Source organism: Chrysemys picta, chromosome 7, assembly GCF_011386835.1.
Source record: "Chrysemys picta bellii isolate R12L10 chromosome 7, ASM1138683v2, whole genome shotgun sequence".
Taxonomy (NCBI): domain Eukaryota; kingdom Metazoa; phylum Chordata; order Testudines; family Emydidae; genus Chrysemys; species Chrysemys picta.
In genome coordinates, this window is record NC_088797.1 from 22580944 (window position 1) to 22596558 (window position 15615).

Consider the following 15615-nt stretch of genomic DNA (forward strand, 5'->3'; position numbering starts at 1 on the left):
GGTCTTTGATTTTGCCACGTCTGTTCCAGAAACAGTTTTTATATTTGGAGAGACCTGCCTTGTCCTCTCCTTCTTCTGTTTGGGGGCAATGGGTTAGTGCACTAGCCTTCATCGATGGAGAGCTGAGTTCAAATGTCAGCTTACTGTAAGGCCACAAGCGTGGGGAGGGTAAACAAGGCTCTCCTCCTAAACAAGTGGTAACACAAACCCCCAGCCTCCCACCCTGACAGTCTATTTATGCTACACACAGCATTTGTCTTGTTTTTGATCAATTTTTAGTCTCCTCTGCCTTTTTTTCCTCTTTGAAGTACACTAGTTACTATGGAAACAATGGTATCTTTAGTAGGGGAGGGATTAGTGACATCCATAAGCACTGTACAAAGTCCATTTATTAGCATGCCAAGGTTAGAAACGTATACCACACATTGTGGAAACAACAGCGTATATATGATGATTATCATAACCACACACATTGTGTGATATATATAATGAATATAATTATTTTTTCCCAAAAAAGAACCTTGCTGTTTCTGTTCAATATAGTTTGTCATTTAAGGAGATTTGGGGGAAATAAAAATTACTAGTTCCATGTTACAGGCTGGCCATGTCTGCCTCTAACACCCACCCTCTTCGCAGGTGTTGCTCCTGCTGGGAAATGCTAAGTGGGCCCTTCTGACTCAGTGATGCAGGTGTCTCTTACCTCCCCTGGATGTTAGGGAGGTGGAGAGGAGGTTCTCTAGAAAGAGAGGATCTAAGGTGTGGGCTGAGCAAGCCAGAAGGAGGAATCCTGGGAGTAGCCAAGTCTAGGGAAAAGATGTGAGCAACACTTTATATTATCTTATTAATTTCTGTGTTTGAAATCAAATACCAGGCAGAGGGCGAGTTTGGCTTCCACACAGTGTGTGGACTGTGTTTGTAGAGCAGGCTGGGAAAGGCACTTGCTCGCATTCCATATTCTTTCTTAAAAACATCAGTTTAAAATAAATCTCATCACTAACTCTACACATGGCTTCATTTCCACAAAAGATTAAATTCTGCATTTACTTTAATATTTATTGGTCATTTAAAGCTGTTTTCAGTCCACTGATGTATGGAAGATACTTTGGGAGAAATATGCTAAATGCTTGCTACTGTCTCTACAAATGGCACAGTGATGTACTGTACCATGTCATTTGTAATATATTTGGCATGTTGCCAACACGTGGGCTGATCCTGCAAACACACTATTGATTTTAGTGCTTATTGCCCTGGTCTCAGAGTCAGGAAAGCACTTAAGTGGGTACTGTAGCCCCACTGACTTCATTGGCATTACTAAGAGTACTAAGAGTTGAATTTCTTGAATTGCTTGGTGGCTTTTGAAGGCTCAGACCCTCAGAGGGTCCCCTCTTTATTATGTGTAGTTAATTTTTTTTTCTCTTATGATAGATCCTGCCATGAATAGCGTACAATCTTCGATTCTGTGTTTGGAAAGTTCCTTGCACATGGTGCATGCTACCACACTTAGGCCAGGTGTACACTAGAAATTTTTGCCATTATAGTAATCTTGGTTTGGAGTGTGACTTATTTTTTTTAATGACATTTCCATACTGGCAAAAGTCCTAGTGTAGATGCTGTTATGCCAGCTTAAAAATGCTTTTGTTGATTCTAATGGGATGTACATACCCCAGTGATACAAGAAGAATTCAGTGGAGCCAGAGAGCAGTTAGTGCACTCAGTTACACCTGAAGGATGGGTCAGGCCAATTAAAGATTAGGTCCAGCTGTAGCAGAGTGGGGGTGCTTGAATTAGTCCCATCTGAGAGGAGCCATGGTCACTAATAAAGGAAGGCCTTTAGGGCAGTAGAAGGGAATCAGGAGGCTGAGGGACAGAGTAGGCCTTGAGATCCTGTCTCAAGAAGGGAGCTTTGGCAAAGGGTTGAGAGAGATACCGGGAAGCCACAGGGGTGACGTGAGCTCCTGTGGTGAGCCTTGACAAAAGAACAAGACTCCAGCGGTTGAATTTCAGGAGGAAAGAGAGAGGTGCACAGAGGGCCTTGGGAGAAGCAGACAGGAGCCAGGTCTCCACGGCAAAAGCCCTGGAAGACACTGTTCAGGTCAGGAGTTGCAAAGAACTGTGCAGAGCCTGGGGAGGGGTGAAGGTCTGTGGATGAGTGAGCCCAGGTCGGGACTGGGGAAAAAGACCTAGAGACAGGCTGAGGAAGGCAGCAAGGAGTCTGAAGCAGCAGATGTTCACTGTTTGCTACAGGGTCCTTGGAGAGGAACCCAGAGGACAAGTTTCAGAGTAGCAGCTGTGTTAGTCTGTATCCGCAAAAAGAACAGGAGTACTTGTGGCACCTTAGAGACTAACAAATTTATTAGAGCATAAGCTTTCGTGGACTACAGCCCACTTCTTCGGATGCATAAGGACAAGGAGGGCCTGGGTTTCCCTACCAGCTGTGAGGAAGGTGGCATGTAAGCCCTGATATAAGGGGTGTAAGGACCACAGAGCCAAAAGTCAGGCCAAAGACCGACTGGCATAAGATCACTGGACTATTGTTTTGTAGGACTCTGTTACCCTGGAAGCGCTGGGACTAAAAGTCAACTGGCTGGGGATCTGGCGAGTCACAAAACAAAGCCCACCACAGCAGAGCCAGATTGGTTGTCTGCCGAGGGCTCTACAGTAGGAGAGCCTGCTATGGCGTGCCCAGCCACAAGGAGGGGCGTGCCAGCCAGTGAGTCACTCTTACATTGGTATAGTATATTTCACTCAGGGAACTGGCATAAGCTATACTAAGAAAAGCACTATTTTGGTATAAGCTGTGTCTATGCTCAGAGAGTCACAGGTCTAGATATATTGGTATAGCCATCCTGGCAAACCTTTTCTGGCATAGACCTGGTCTAAGGCCTGGTCTATACTTAAAAACTAGATTGATCTAGCTATGTCGCTCAGGAGTGTAAAAAACTTTGTGCGCTGAGTGCCGTCCTTAGGTTGACCGATTCCCCTGGCGTAGATGCAGTTGACAGAAGAATGATTGATTTAATCAACCTAGCTGCTGCCTCTCTGAGAGATGGATTAACCACATCAACAGAAAACCCCTTCTATTGATGTAGGAAGTGTCTACGCTACAGCGGCAAGCTATGGTATTGTAGCTGTGCTGCTATAACGCTGCAGTGTAGACGTGCCCTAACTGGCCACTGCTCATTATGGAGAGATTTTTCAGCTACACAAATGGCAGTTAGATGTCTAGGGCTCACTGACTTTCAGAGGAAGTTAGACACCCCACTGCCATTTGTGCCTCTGAGAATCTTCGCCTCTACATACACATCTAGTGGCATGCATGGCATTTTGTTTAATGATGCATATAAAGTCGCAACACATTGCACTGAAATGGTACCTTTAAATCCAAAGACGTCTCGGCACTTCACAAATGTTAAGGAATGAACTCTCATAATACCTCTGAGGGGAATCCGAGCCAGGTTAGTATTTCCAGTTTTACAGATAGGAAAAGGCATAGGGAGATTCAATGAATTCTGCAAGCTGGCACAGTGATTTAATGGCAGAGTTAAGAATAGAACCCAGCAGTCCTGATTCCCTTCCCCCTGTTTTCACCCATTAGACAAGCATTCCTCTCTCAGATCTCATAAAACAACCGATTAGGGGGATTTCCCCCTGCCTGTGACAGGAGTGATGAATGTGTAATAAAGGGAGAACAGACTCCCCCTTCCCCTGTTAATATATTTTTATTTTTGGCATTGATACTATCATTGGCGATCCAGCAGTGTTAATGAGAGAGTATGTGTAGATTACACTAAGACATTCTTTTCCCCCCTTCATTTTATTTTAACAGAGCAGTCACTGCACTTTTATCTTTTCCTCCCTGAGAAACCAAACCTGCTCTGAACGGTAATGAGTCCATTAAAAGTTAGAATCTCCCAACTGACAACTGCTCAGGGCAGGGAGCTGAGACCTTCTGAGCTAAATGAAAGGAGGTGGCACAACCAAACATCAATACAGTAAAGGCTGCTGATATTTTTCCTTCAAATTTTACAGACTTCGGAAGAGTTTGTGAGAGAGTAAAGGGGCCAAATGCATCCCTGATGAAACCCCAATATCTGCAATGGGGTTACACAAGGGATGAATCTGGCCTAATGGTTCTAAAAAGCCAGTTTCACAAAAGTCGGTGCAGAAAAAAGCTACATCTGTGAAATGTCTGGAGGATGAAGCTAAGCAAGTGATGCTCAAAAGCGAGGAGCACAATAGTGGGTCACAGAAACGCCACAGGCTCCAAAGCTCTGTGATTTGGACAGCTTGTCTTTGAGGCGAGAAATACCAAAATACACGATCCAGTAAGCCACCATGCTCAGAACTTTTGTCTAATGTACAGAGACAGACAGCCATTTTAATGACAAGCCTTTCAAGACGCTTAGCTGAAGGGGCTGATAATGGAAGAGACGTAATCACCACACAAATTCTATAACACGGGCTTGATTTTCCAAATTATGCCTACACAATTGTGTGTCTAATTTGCCTACTCAACCACTACTATTGCATATGCAAATAGCCAGAGAGATGACAATGCAATGGCTGTAACTAAGTGCACAAACTCAGTGTACAGCTGCATGCATGTTGTGTTTTTTTTAAATAAATCAGGCCACTATTCTTTTTTTAAATTGTTATTTCTAAAATGAGAGGGTCTAATCCTGCCTTCTTTACTCCAGCAAAAGCACCCGTGCAAAATGTTGTGGTGTTTTGCCTGAGTAAGGACTGAAGGAGGATTGCAGGATTTGGCCCACTGACATTAGAAAAGGAAAATAAGCATTAGGCCATTTTATCCTCCTCCATGACCAGAGCAGAACTGTTCTCTAACCTAGTCTGTTCAGATTATAATGATACCTTAGAGTCCAAAACCAAAACAGCAAGAAGAGTGGGTGACAAACTCAACCATGTCTGAATGGGGCCTTGGGCACATGAGTTTCAGCCAAGAGTCATAGCCATGGAGTTTAAGGCCAGAAGGGACCACCAGGTCATCTACTCCAACATCCTGAATATCACAGGCTACCAGCACCTGCACACTAAACCCAACAACCGGAGCCATAACTAGGCATTTTGGCGCCTGGGGCAAGCAAGCATATTTGCATCCCCTACCGTTTTTTTCTGCCACCTCAGCATTGTGCCCTGCTCGCCCCATCCTGGTTATAGCCCTGCCAACAACCAAAATTAGACCAAAGTATTACAGCTTTCAGGAGCCTAAACTATTATGTGGAGTGTAGATCCTTCATTGTTACACATCTTTGCAGAAGGGGAACTGCTGACTAGCCTTGCTGGAAGGTGGGGGTGGGGGGATGGAAGAGGGAGCATTTGGGGGTATGGAGAGAGAGAGAGAGAGAGAGAGAGAAAGAGAGCTATCACCATATAAGCAAGGATTTGCTAAAATATTCATCCTGCCTGTATTGTTTGCGCAGTTCTGCTTGCTCCTACATCCTACAAGTGCCTTGCCTGCTTTGACCCCCAGCTCCCTGATGTGATTTTTCATAGAATCGTAGAATATCAGGGTTGGAAGGGAACTCAGGAGGTCGTTTAGTCCAACCCCCTGCTCAAAGCAGGACCAATCCCCAGACAGATTTTTACCCAGTTCCCTAAATGGCCCCCTCAAGGATTGAACTCACAACCCTGGGTTTGATGGAGTCTTGCTCTTGAAAAAAGACTGCAAGGTGAAGTCAGCAAAGCCCTTCAAGCTGCTATGAGTTCACGCTCTTTAGGAGACTTGACACATTGGCAAGTTTACCGAGGTGCTCAGCAAAAATGCACAGTGTAACTTTACACACTTTAATACAGGGTGAATGGTGCATCAATGGCTATTAGCCTGGATGGGCAGGGATGGTGTTCTTAGCCTCTGTTTGCCAGTAGCTGGGAATCAGGGCCCGGCTCTAGGGTTTTTGCTGCCCCAAGCAAAAAAAATGTTTGGCTGCCCCCCACTCCAGCCCTGGGGTTCCCCCCACGCACTCCCGTGCTGCCCCAGCCCTGGGTTCTCCCACCCACACCCCCTGCCGCCCCAGCGCTAGGCACTCCCCTTTCCCCCCCACCCCCTGCTGCCCCAGCCCTGGGCTCTCCCCCCCCAACCTGCACCCTTCTGCCGCCCCAGCCCTGGGTCACTGGTAACTCGCTCCCAGGGCGGGTCATTCAACAGGAATTTTGGATGTGCACAGAACACAGACAGGATTGGTTCCCATATGGTTACAGAACTGCAGTAAAGTGGAACAATTTTCAGCTTGTGTGACTGGAGGATCTCTGGATGCATATTATAAGACTGTCCTACATAAATGAGGAAAAGTTGAGGTGCCTTTATTATTCTTTTGTTCCATTCTTTCTTTCTATGGGGAATTTGCCAATGCAATATCAGTCTTCCTTTTAAACAAATAAAACTAAAAAAAAAAAGGCAATGGCTGTTGAAAATAGCAATTCCAGTCCTAATGACCACTGGGAAGCATTCCTTGCTCAATTTTATCCTACTTTTTCTACAGCAAGTTACAGTGAATCAAGTTACTTTGATTTGGGAGAAATGAAGTAACAGCTGCCCAAATTGAGCTTGAGCACTCCTGAATTTTGAGGTGTTCAAATCTGGAAGGCAGGTGCTAGATTCCCGTTCTGAATATTAGCTATAGCTGGAAAGGAAAAGTCAATTTCTGCTTCCAGGGCTCAGAAGTGGAAATCCTCCTAAGTGCCTGGTACTGTATCTAAAGCTGCCCAGGTCCAGAGTCTTCCCTCCCTTACTTTTCATTTTAAATTCTAGTGGGATCCACGTACCTCCCTTGCTAGGCTTCAGATAGAGAGGGGCACTGTCCATTTAGTCCACTTAATTCCTTCTTTGGGGGCTGCAAGGTGAGGTCACACCAGTATCCCTAATCCAGTCTGGGAAAGTCTTCTGAAGGGGATATCTGGGGCAAAGCCTTCTACTCCTTGGGCACACTTGTTTCCCATTCACAGTGCCACCCCTTTCAACTCATGGCAAGCTGCAGCATGGCTCAGCTACCTCACTCCCTACCCCCCTTTCCTGTTGATAGCTGCCAAGGGATTGCTGGGAAATGTAGTTCTTTCCCTGCTCCAGGGCTGGCTCTATAGGCAGGGAGCCAGGCAAGGAACTACAGCTCCCAGGGTCCCATGGGTTCTCAGCTCCCATGCTGGATCCCCAGCTGCTCTCTGGCTCCACTTCTGCATGGTTGTGAGAAGGGAGGAAGTGAGTTTAAAAAAAAAAAAAAAAGGATGGCCCGAATGCTGCCCCCTGCAAATGTGCCGCCCCAAGCACCTGCTTGTTTTGCTGGTGCCTACAGCCAGCCCTGCTGGGAATGAGTGACAGGGGATGGATCACTTGATGATTACCTGTTGTTCATTCCCTCTGGGGTACCTGGCATTGGCCACTGTTAGAAGACAGGATACTGGGCTAGATGGACCTTTGTTCTGACCCAGTACGGCCATTCTTATGTTCTGACACTTCTTGATGAGTAAGCTCAAGGAACTTGCACAGCCCTGCACTGCCACCACTGAAGGAACTAACCCATCACCCACAACGATAACCATGCTATGTGCTTAGGGTGACCAATTTTATAGGGACAGTCCTGATATTTGGGGCTTTGTCTTATATAGGCGCCAATTACCCCCCATCCCCTGTCATGATTTTTCACACTTGCTTTCTGGGCACCCTATATGTGCTTCACCTGACACTCCTGCTGGTGACAGCCTGGGGATAATTAACATATAGCATGATGCCTTCTCCTTGAAGTCAATGGGAGCTGCAGTTCTCAGCACGGCTGAAAAATCAGGCCTTTAAATACAGTAAATTAGATCAGCAGGGCATTAGCCACAGTGGATATCATGGTAGCGTCTGCTCTTCGCCTCTCCCAGGTCCTAGGGCCTCTGTCACATTATTTCACAGCTCACAGATGTATTAAAGGGTTGGTGAAGACTGTTTAAACCTCATCAAGGTCAAGATGTGGAGAATTTGCTGGAGAGACCAGGTCCTTTGAAAGGCTTTTTATAAAAGGTGCTAGCAGCTTTCATTTCAAACTTAGAGAGGAGTAAAGAGAACTAGGCAATGCGCTGGTGCTTTTTATAACCTGGTTTCTTCTCCACGTCACAAAGTGATCTCTTCCTGGGGGAAGGAAGGCTCCAATCTCCCTGGAATCATGTAAATTATTGATGGAAAAATCCCACTAGGTCTTTCAGATCAGCTCCCTGTCCATGCAGGACAGGGGGTGAAAGTAATATTAAATTTTTACCGGTATGGGCGTCAGCTCTGGGCCCCCGGAAGGGGCAGGGCCTCGGGCGGAAGGGGCAGGGCTGGGGGTCAGCCTCCCCCAGCCAGCCCATCCGCACTGCCTGGCCCGTGCCGCCCAGGGTTCCGGTGGTGATTTAAAAGGGCCCAGGGCTCCGGCCGCTGCCGCAGTAGCGGTGGCCAGGAGCCCAAGGCCCTTTTAAATTGTCGGCCCCGGGTCAGCTGCCCCTTTTGCCCCCTTTGTCGGTGGCCCGGGAGGGGGCAAAAGGGGCAATGACGTTAAAGCACTGCCACGGCGGCACTTTAACATCGGCTGGGTACGGGCCCGTACCAGCTTCTTACCGGTACGCCGTACTGGCCCGTACCAGCCCACTTTCCCCCCGATGCAGGATTGTTCTTTATCAAATGACCGTTAGGTTTCTCGTTAGTTTTAAATGTTTTTCATATGATGATGCTTCCACTATTTCCCTTGGGAGATTATTCCACAGTCCAAAAGATCCCACGATCATAATTTCATCCTATTCCTCTGTTATCTCCCTTAAGGCATTCCTATGTGCTACACTCCCTCGTTGGTGCTTAAACCCCTCAAATATTTGTAGACTTTCATCATCACTTACTTACAAGCCATACATATTTATTTATTTTAATCCTTTCCTGTAAATCAAGCCTTCTAAGACAAAGGCAGCAGCCTAACTCTGGTTTTTAGTGAATCGCGTTTCACAGCTTTATCTAGAACATTTCATTGTGGGAGGACTAATTGGTCAGGGAAAATGCAGCGACAGATACTGATCTCAGTTGTGCTGGGGTAAATCCATTGATTTAGTGGAATTACTCCAGATTTGAAATGGTGTCAGTGAGATCAGAAGTTCTGGGCATATTCTGCCCTTTATCCCTTCACTCCCAGTTTACCACTGAAAAACCATGAGACTGGGAAGCATGGGGTGAAAAACCTTCAGCCTAGAGAGGAGCTGAGATGCGGTGTTTGAATCTGGATCCAAAGTTCAGTGGAGGTCAGGTCTGGGAGTCTGGGTTACATCCATTTTTACTTAAGACAAAGGCTGTTTAGCGACCAGGGAGCAGGATATTATCACAGGGCTCCCTGATGGAGCTCTGTCCCTAAGGGTATGTCTACATTGGAGCTGGAAGGTGTAATTTCCAGCTTGAGGAGACATATCCATGCTAGCTCTGATTGAGCCAGTCTGCTAAAAATACAAGTGTAGTCATGGCAGTGTGAGTGATGGGATGGCCTAGCCACCCCAATATGTACCTAAGGTTTCACACAGGATCTTACGAGGGGTGGCTCCCCCATCTTGCTGATCATGCGGCTGCCGCTAAACTTTGATCCTGCTAGTGCGCTAAAAATAGAGCGGGTGCAGGTATATCTATTTGAGTTGGAAAGTACACCCCCACTGCCAGTGTAGCCATCCCCCTGATCCAATAGGTTGTAAAATAAGGGGAAAGAATAAGAAGATACGTCTCTCCTTTTACTCATGTTCTAGGTCACAATTTCCCACTAGGCTTTCTCTAACCTCTAGGCTTATCGCTTCTACAGTTCAAAGGGGAAGCTATTAACAGATGAAGGAGGGAGGGAGAAGATCATAGTCTATCAGCCCAAGCAGTGCTTTGCCTGTAGCCAGAACTCAGCTCTCACTCTGAGCATAAATAAATATTAAATCCAAATGGCACTAAGAAAGAAGCTTGGATCCAGAGATTTTTTTAAAGGTAGTTAAAGGTGAAAACTCGGTCATCACCCACATAGTCAAGAGCATCTCGCATAAAGCAGAATCCACACGTAAGGGATGCTTATTAATTATGCCACAAGGCCTTCAGCAAGGCAGAAATTAGATTCAATGCAGCAGTAGTGTGGCTGATTTAATAAGCTGGAGTGCAGCTGAGAAGCTCCTTTTCAATTCCCAATAGAGCCTTTTGGAGGCTAGAAAGGGCGGTTTTACTGCTTCAGAACTAGCTGGGCCGTAGCAGCAGGTACGTTACAGAGGACCCTGCCATCGCTCTCAGTGTAGTGCAAAGGAGGGTGTTTCATTAGAGCTCAAACCAAGTTCCAACTGTACGACTCATTAGTTACCCCACTGCCTCTCGGCTCAATAAGCCCATGCGGGAACCCAAAGAAACAGCAGGGAGACATTTTTCTTACAAAGTAATCTAGTGGATGAATATCCAAACCCTATGGGGGTAGGAGCACGTTATCCTTATTAGATTCCCCCCCCCCCCAACAAAAAGCAGGGTTAAAACCAAGTTAAAATTGCTGTCGCAGTTATCGGGTGTGCTGCCCCTTTGAGGCTCCCTTGAGCGCCCCCCGTCAGGGGACAGGCCTGGCTTCCTGCACCTCACTCTAGGTGGAACCACGTGGTCCAACCACTCTTAGACTGGATCTCTGCACAGCAGCCCTGTGTTTACCAACTGCATTTATCTGACAGGCCCAGGCACCCATAAGCTGTTTCCTCTGGGCACATGTGACAGCAGCTGATTAAATTGACTCTAAAAAACAGCCTCTTCAAAACAGAGCATTATTTATTCACCCAAGGTACATAGCACCCAGATAAAAGGGTAAAAACAAGGAAGGTCTAGATGCATGGGTATTACCCACAGTCCTGCACCTTAATCTTGACCTTTCAAGCTTTTGAAGTTCTCCTCAGCCCAGATACCTCCATCTCTGGAATGAGTGAATCAGACTGCCCTTCTGCAGCTTCTGTCTTGTTCTCTCTGCCAGAGGCTCATCTCTAGCCACTCAGTCCCCCTTCCTCCCTAGGTCAGCATCTTTAAGGTTTAGGAGCCCCTTTGATCCTCCTTGGCTTTCAGCCTTGGGAGGAGTAAACTATACTAGCCTGGTGGGAGCCAGGCAAAGGTGTTCCCCAATTAATAGCTTCCTCCAGGAACCCATTTGTTTCCTTATCTTTGCCATTGTTTCATTTCCTGTTTGCTTCCGCCTTAACAGCCTCCTTGAACTTAACTCCTGGCAGTCAGACAGGCTAATACCAAACAGAAACTGAATTACCGATAATTATGAAAAAAATACACATAGCATCAACACAGCCATCAAAAAGCTATGAAATCACTGGTAAAGTCCTCACCCATCTCTTGCAACCTACACCCATTATTTTTCTCTTCTCTACTTTACCTTGCCCACATCCACCTACTCCCAAAACATGGCCTCTCCCTCCACCTCCACACCAAACATGTGACTTTCAACTCCGACCAGGTGGAGTGGCTAGAAATTGAGGTGTTCTGGTTTTTCAGTGTTGAACTGGTTTTGTACTGAAGTTGATGGTTAGTGTGTAGATTTTTAGCTGATGGTTATGCTGAAGTGAGTCATGCTGGATAACTGTCAATAGCAGTGGAAATAGTTTGCATAAGTGTTTGTTAGTTTTGGAAGTCATAGGAGTTGAATTATTTAGGTAATGGAATTATGAAGAAGTAGGGTATTTTTAGTATCTGATGTCTGTATTTAGATGATCTGTACTTCGATTTAAAACTTGTCAGGGCATCGGCTGTCTTTTGTGTGTGTGCAGCACCTAGTATGGTGGAGACCTGGACTCTGACTGGGGCCCTTAGGTGCCACAGCAATACAACTAATAAATAATTATGACGTGATCAGATTTAAGGCTGCACATTTTGTGTGGAGGCAGGAGGAGGCACGCAGGTAGTGAATGTGGGTGAGAAAATGAAAAGACAAAATCATAAATGTAGGTTGCAAGGGCTGTGTGAGGACTTGGTGCTTTCCTATTTTTTTAAGGTTTATGTAGAAACATACCAAATGTACTAGTAAACATTTGAAATTACATCAGAACAGAGCAGAACCCACTATTTAAAAATGAATCAAGTAGATACTTTTTTTTGAGTGAGCAAAGTTCATTAATTAAACATAAAGCTCTTGATGCTGTTTTCATCATTTGTTTAACAAGTCACATACCTCATCTGCCATTCAGACACAAACAACTAAAGCAGCAGGAACAAACATCAAAGCAGGACAATCAACATCTGGAAAAGTCAAGAGACTGTTCCATATCCTTCATATCACGCCAAGCAAAGGCGACACTCACAGAACAAACACACACAGGAAGCAGCTCAGACTTCACCAGAAAGATGGGGAGCTGCAAAACAAGCTTCCTCACGCTGGGAACCATCTCTTAGCAACAAACACAAAGTGAACTTGTTCTCCATCCACCTTCCAACAATCCAGGCAGGACTGTTCCCTGCAAGAGATTCCCCCAGTGTCTGCTTAGGTAATTAAATGGCCCCCATTACCCTAGTATTTGAGCACCTTACAATCTTCAATGTGTTTATCCTCACAACATGAGGTAGGGCAGTACTATTATCCCCACTGGACAGGCGGGGGACCCAGGCACAGAGAAACCAAGTGACTTGCTTAAGGTGACGCAGGAAGTCGGTGGCAGAGGAGGGAACTGAATGCAGGTCTCCAAAATTCTAGGCTATAACCCTAACCACTGGATCATCCTTCCTTCCTTCCTTTCTTCTTGCTTAGTGTACTGAACAGTCTAGTTCTGAAATGTCTCTCAAAGCCCAATTTTAATGAACGGTGTCATCTTTCACCTGCACAGAACACACCTGGTATAGCTTATCACTTGCACACACATAGCTAATATATACAGTGCTCTCAGATGCAATGATGATGGGCATGTTATAAGATCATAGAGGGAGAGAGACACTAGGAATATCCCACTCATCCTCTGGACAGTACACACCAAGGATATCCTGCCTGTGACCTGCATACAACATAGGAGATGTGTCCCATCCATCCTCTATAATACAGTGGGTTTCCCCTACAGGATCAGGATGATCCATTTTCTTTCAGCATTTACAGGATGTTTTTTTCCCCATCTCCTTCCTCACACAAACACTGCAGTACACTGTGAGCCTTCTCCTCCCACATCAGACACACATTTGCAGAGCCAGGATATTTTTAGACTAGCGCATGCACACATATACATTATTATTTGTTGCCTTGGCAAAAAAATAATTGGAAACGGGCAATTTTCTAGGCTAAAATTATTAGTGTCTTATTCCTTGGGATCTGAGAACTCCTGTGAAGCCATTTAAAGTCTTTTCTGTGCTCAGATGATAAACAAAATGACCTAGTATATTAGAATAGCTGTTAAATCCAACAGCTAGTCCAGCAAGGTAAACTGTAGTTCCGAATGTCTGTCAGTGTTAAGGATCAAATTCAGCTCTGGTATTAGCAGGCACACTCTTTTGAGTTCAGTAGAATTGTCCCTCCTTAAAGGAAGGCTGGATTCGGCCCTGAGTTGTGTTTTCTTAAAGGACATTATTGGAAGTAGATATTGATAATCCCACAGCGAAACTTCAAAGTGAGCATGTTGCAAAGTAACAGGTTCTTTGAAGAGTTCACTTGCCAACAGAACTACAATTGAACTGGAAATATTAAAACTAACTCCTGCAATGTACTGTAATATGGGAGACGCAATGATGGTGTGAAAAGCATCGTTTAGCTGGCTAGTCCTTGTACCAGTCCTGCCTTTGAGACATTCACTGCAAAATCTTTGCACAGTTTTGAATGGCTTGTGAAGGGGTCATGGCAGATGTTGTTCTATCTCCTTCCAATATATCCCTTCACATTCATGGGAGATGCAGTTCTTTATTCAGCTACTTTTGAAATGCAGTTTCTCAGGCCAGCACTGAGCCTGTTCCCTTCATGCATATTAAGGCAACAGGCTGACAGGAATGGATGCCCCAGTCTATCATTAACTGTGATCAGTCGTCCTAAACTGTTATGTAATGCTGCTGCGTGTGGTTAAATAGCTGTTGAGTTCCACCCCAAAAGAAGCTGCATTTCAGTAGTAGGTGAAGGGATTCCTATCAAATATTTTGTTCCTCGGGAAGAAAATCTCTATATAAATTTAAGATCTATAATCAGCGATGCACTCATTAGGGTGTAATCTAAGGAGCTATATATCCAGGCATTAAGTGGTTGTACTATAGGCCCTGTAACAATTTTTCACTGTTGCTTCAGCAGAATGTCACAGATTTATTCCTCCTAACTGAACAGTGTTTGATTGCCTCCAGGGTAGAAGGGTGACAGTGGCTAATATCAAATAATATAATATAGAGAGATATACCTATCTCATAGAACTGGAAGGGACTCTGAAGGGTCATTGAGTCCAGCCCCCTGCCTTCACTATCAGGACCAAGTACTGATTTTGCCCCAGATCCTTAAGTGGCCCCCTCAAGGATTGAGCTCACAACCCTTGGTTTAGCAAGCCAATGCTCAAACCACTGAGCTATCCCTCCCCCCCCAAGTTTGTCTTCAATGACTTATCACCCTGGGAACTTTAAGATGACACAGGACTGTGATGGGGTGTACCAACCAACCCTGCAATAGGCAGGGAGGGGTTCACTAGTTACTTTGGGCCCAGGAGGCCACACCCCCTCGCCCTTCCTGGGCATGCTCCTGGTGGAGAGAGTATATAAAGGGAAGCAGCTCTGCTCAGTCTGGGCTGGCTGAGGAGGAGATTAGACCTGCTGCAGGCTTCTGGGGAAGAACTGCCAAGATTCCAGATTGCCAAGGTGGGGGACCCTGACTGTGCTGCGGAGAACCATTGGCTGGGGGGACTGAAGGGGATGCCAAGCCACTCTCAGCTGAGGAGATGCCTGAGACAGGCATAAGGGTAGGAAGCAACCCAGGGAACACATTGGGTGACACAGAGACCTAAACCCTGCATCAGGGGGACTGGTTTTGCAGAGCCCTGGATGGGAACCTAGTGGAGTAGGGTGGGCCCAGGTTCCCCTACCCTCCCTGCACCTACGCACTACTGCCAGGGACTGTCAGTGCTAGGCGCTATTGCTTTGGACTATTGATACTGCTGCTATTGCGTGGGGTTGCTGACAGTAGGCACTACAGCTGGGCACAATTGGTACTAGGTTCTACTGCCTGCGGTTGCTGATGCTAAATGCTACTGCTGGAGACTATTGGTACTAAACGCAACAGCCGTGGATTGTTGATGTGAGGTGTTACTGCCTTAGACACTTTCCACTAGGCCTTGCTGCCCTGAAGGACAGGGTGGCTCTGAGAACCCATACCATTAGATGTTGTGACTGCAGTAGAGGGGGCAACCTTCATTGGATCCCTGTCATCCCATGTGACAAGGACCAATTTCTACTGTTACACAGGAACATTTTATTGGAGTTATTCTGGCTTCATACTGGGTACAACAGTTCAGAATTTGGCCCCTATGCTGCAGATCTCTTATGAACAGTGGGGGGGGGGGGGGTCTATATTCTGTTTTCCCTGCACATGAGTTAAGATTCCATTCATGGGCGTGTGAGTTTCACACCCACAGGGAGAGAAAATGAATGTCTGTCTGTAGCAGCCA

General features: G+C 45.9%; 1 protein-coding gene across 2 annotated transcripts in view; it reads right to left on the minus strand.

The window, feature by feature from the left end:
- The window catches only part of MGLL (monoglyceride lipase), an 87992-nt gene that overhangs the window by 24073 nt on the left and 48304 nt on the right, over positions 1 to 15615 (minus strand). The gene's annotated exons all lie outside the window — the stretch shown is intronic.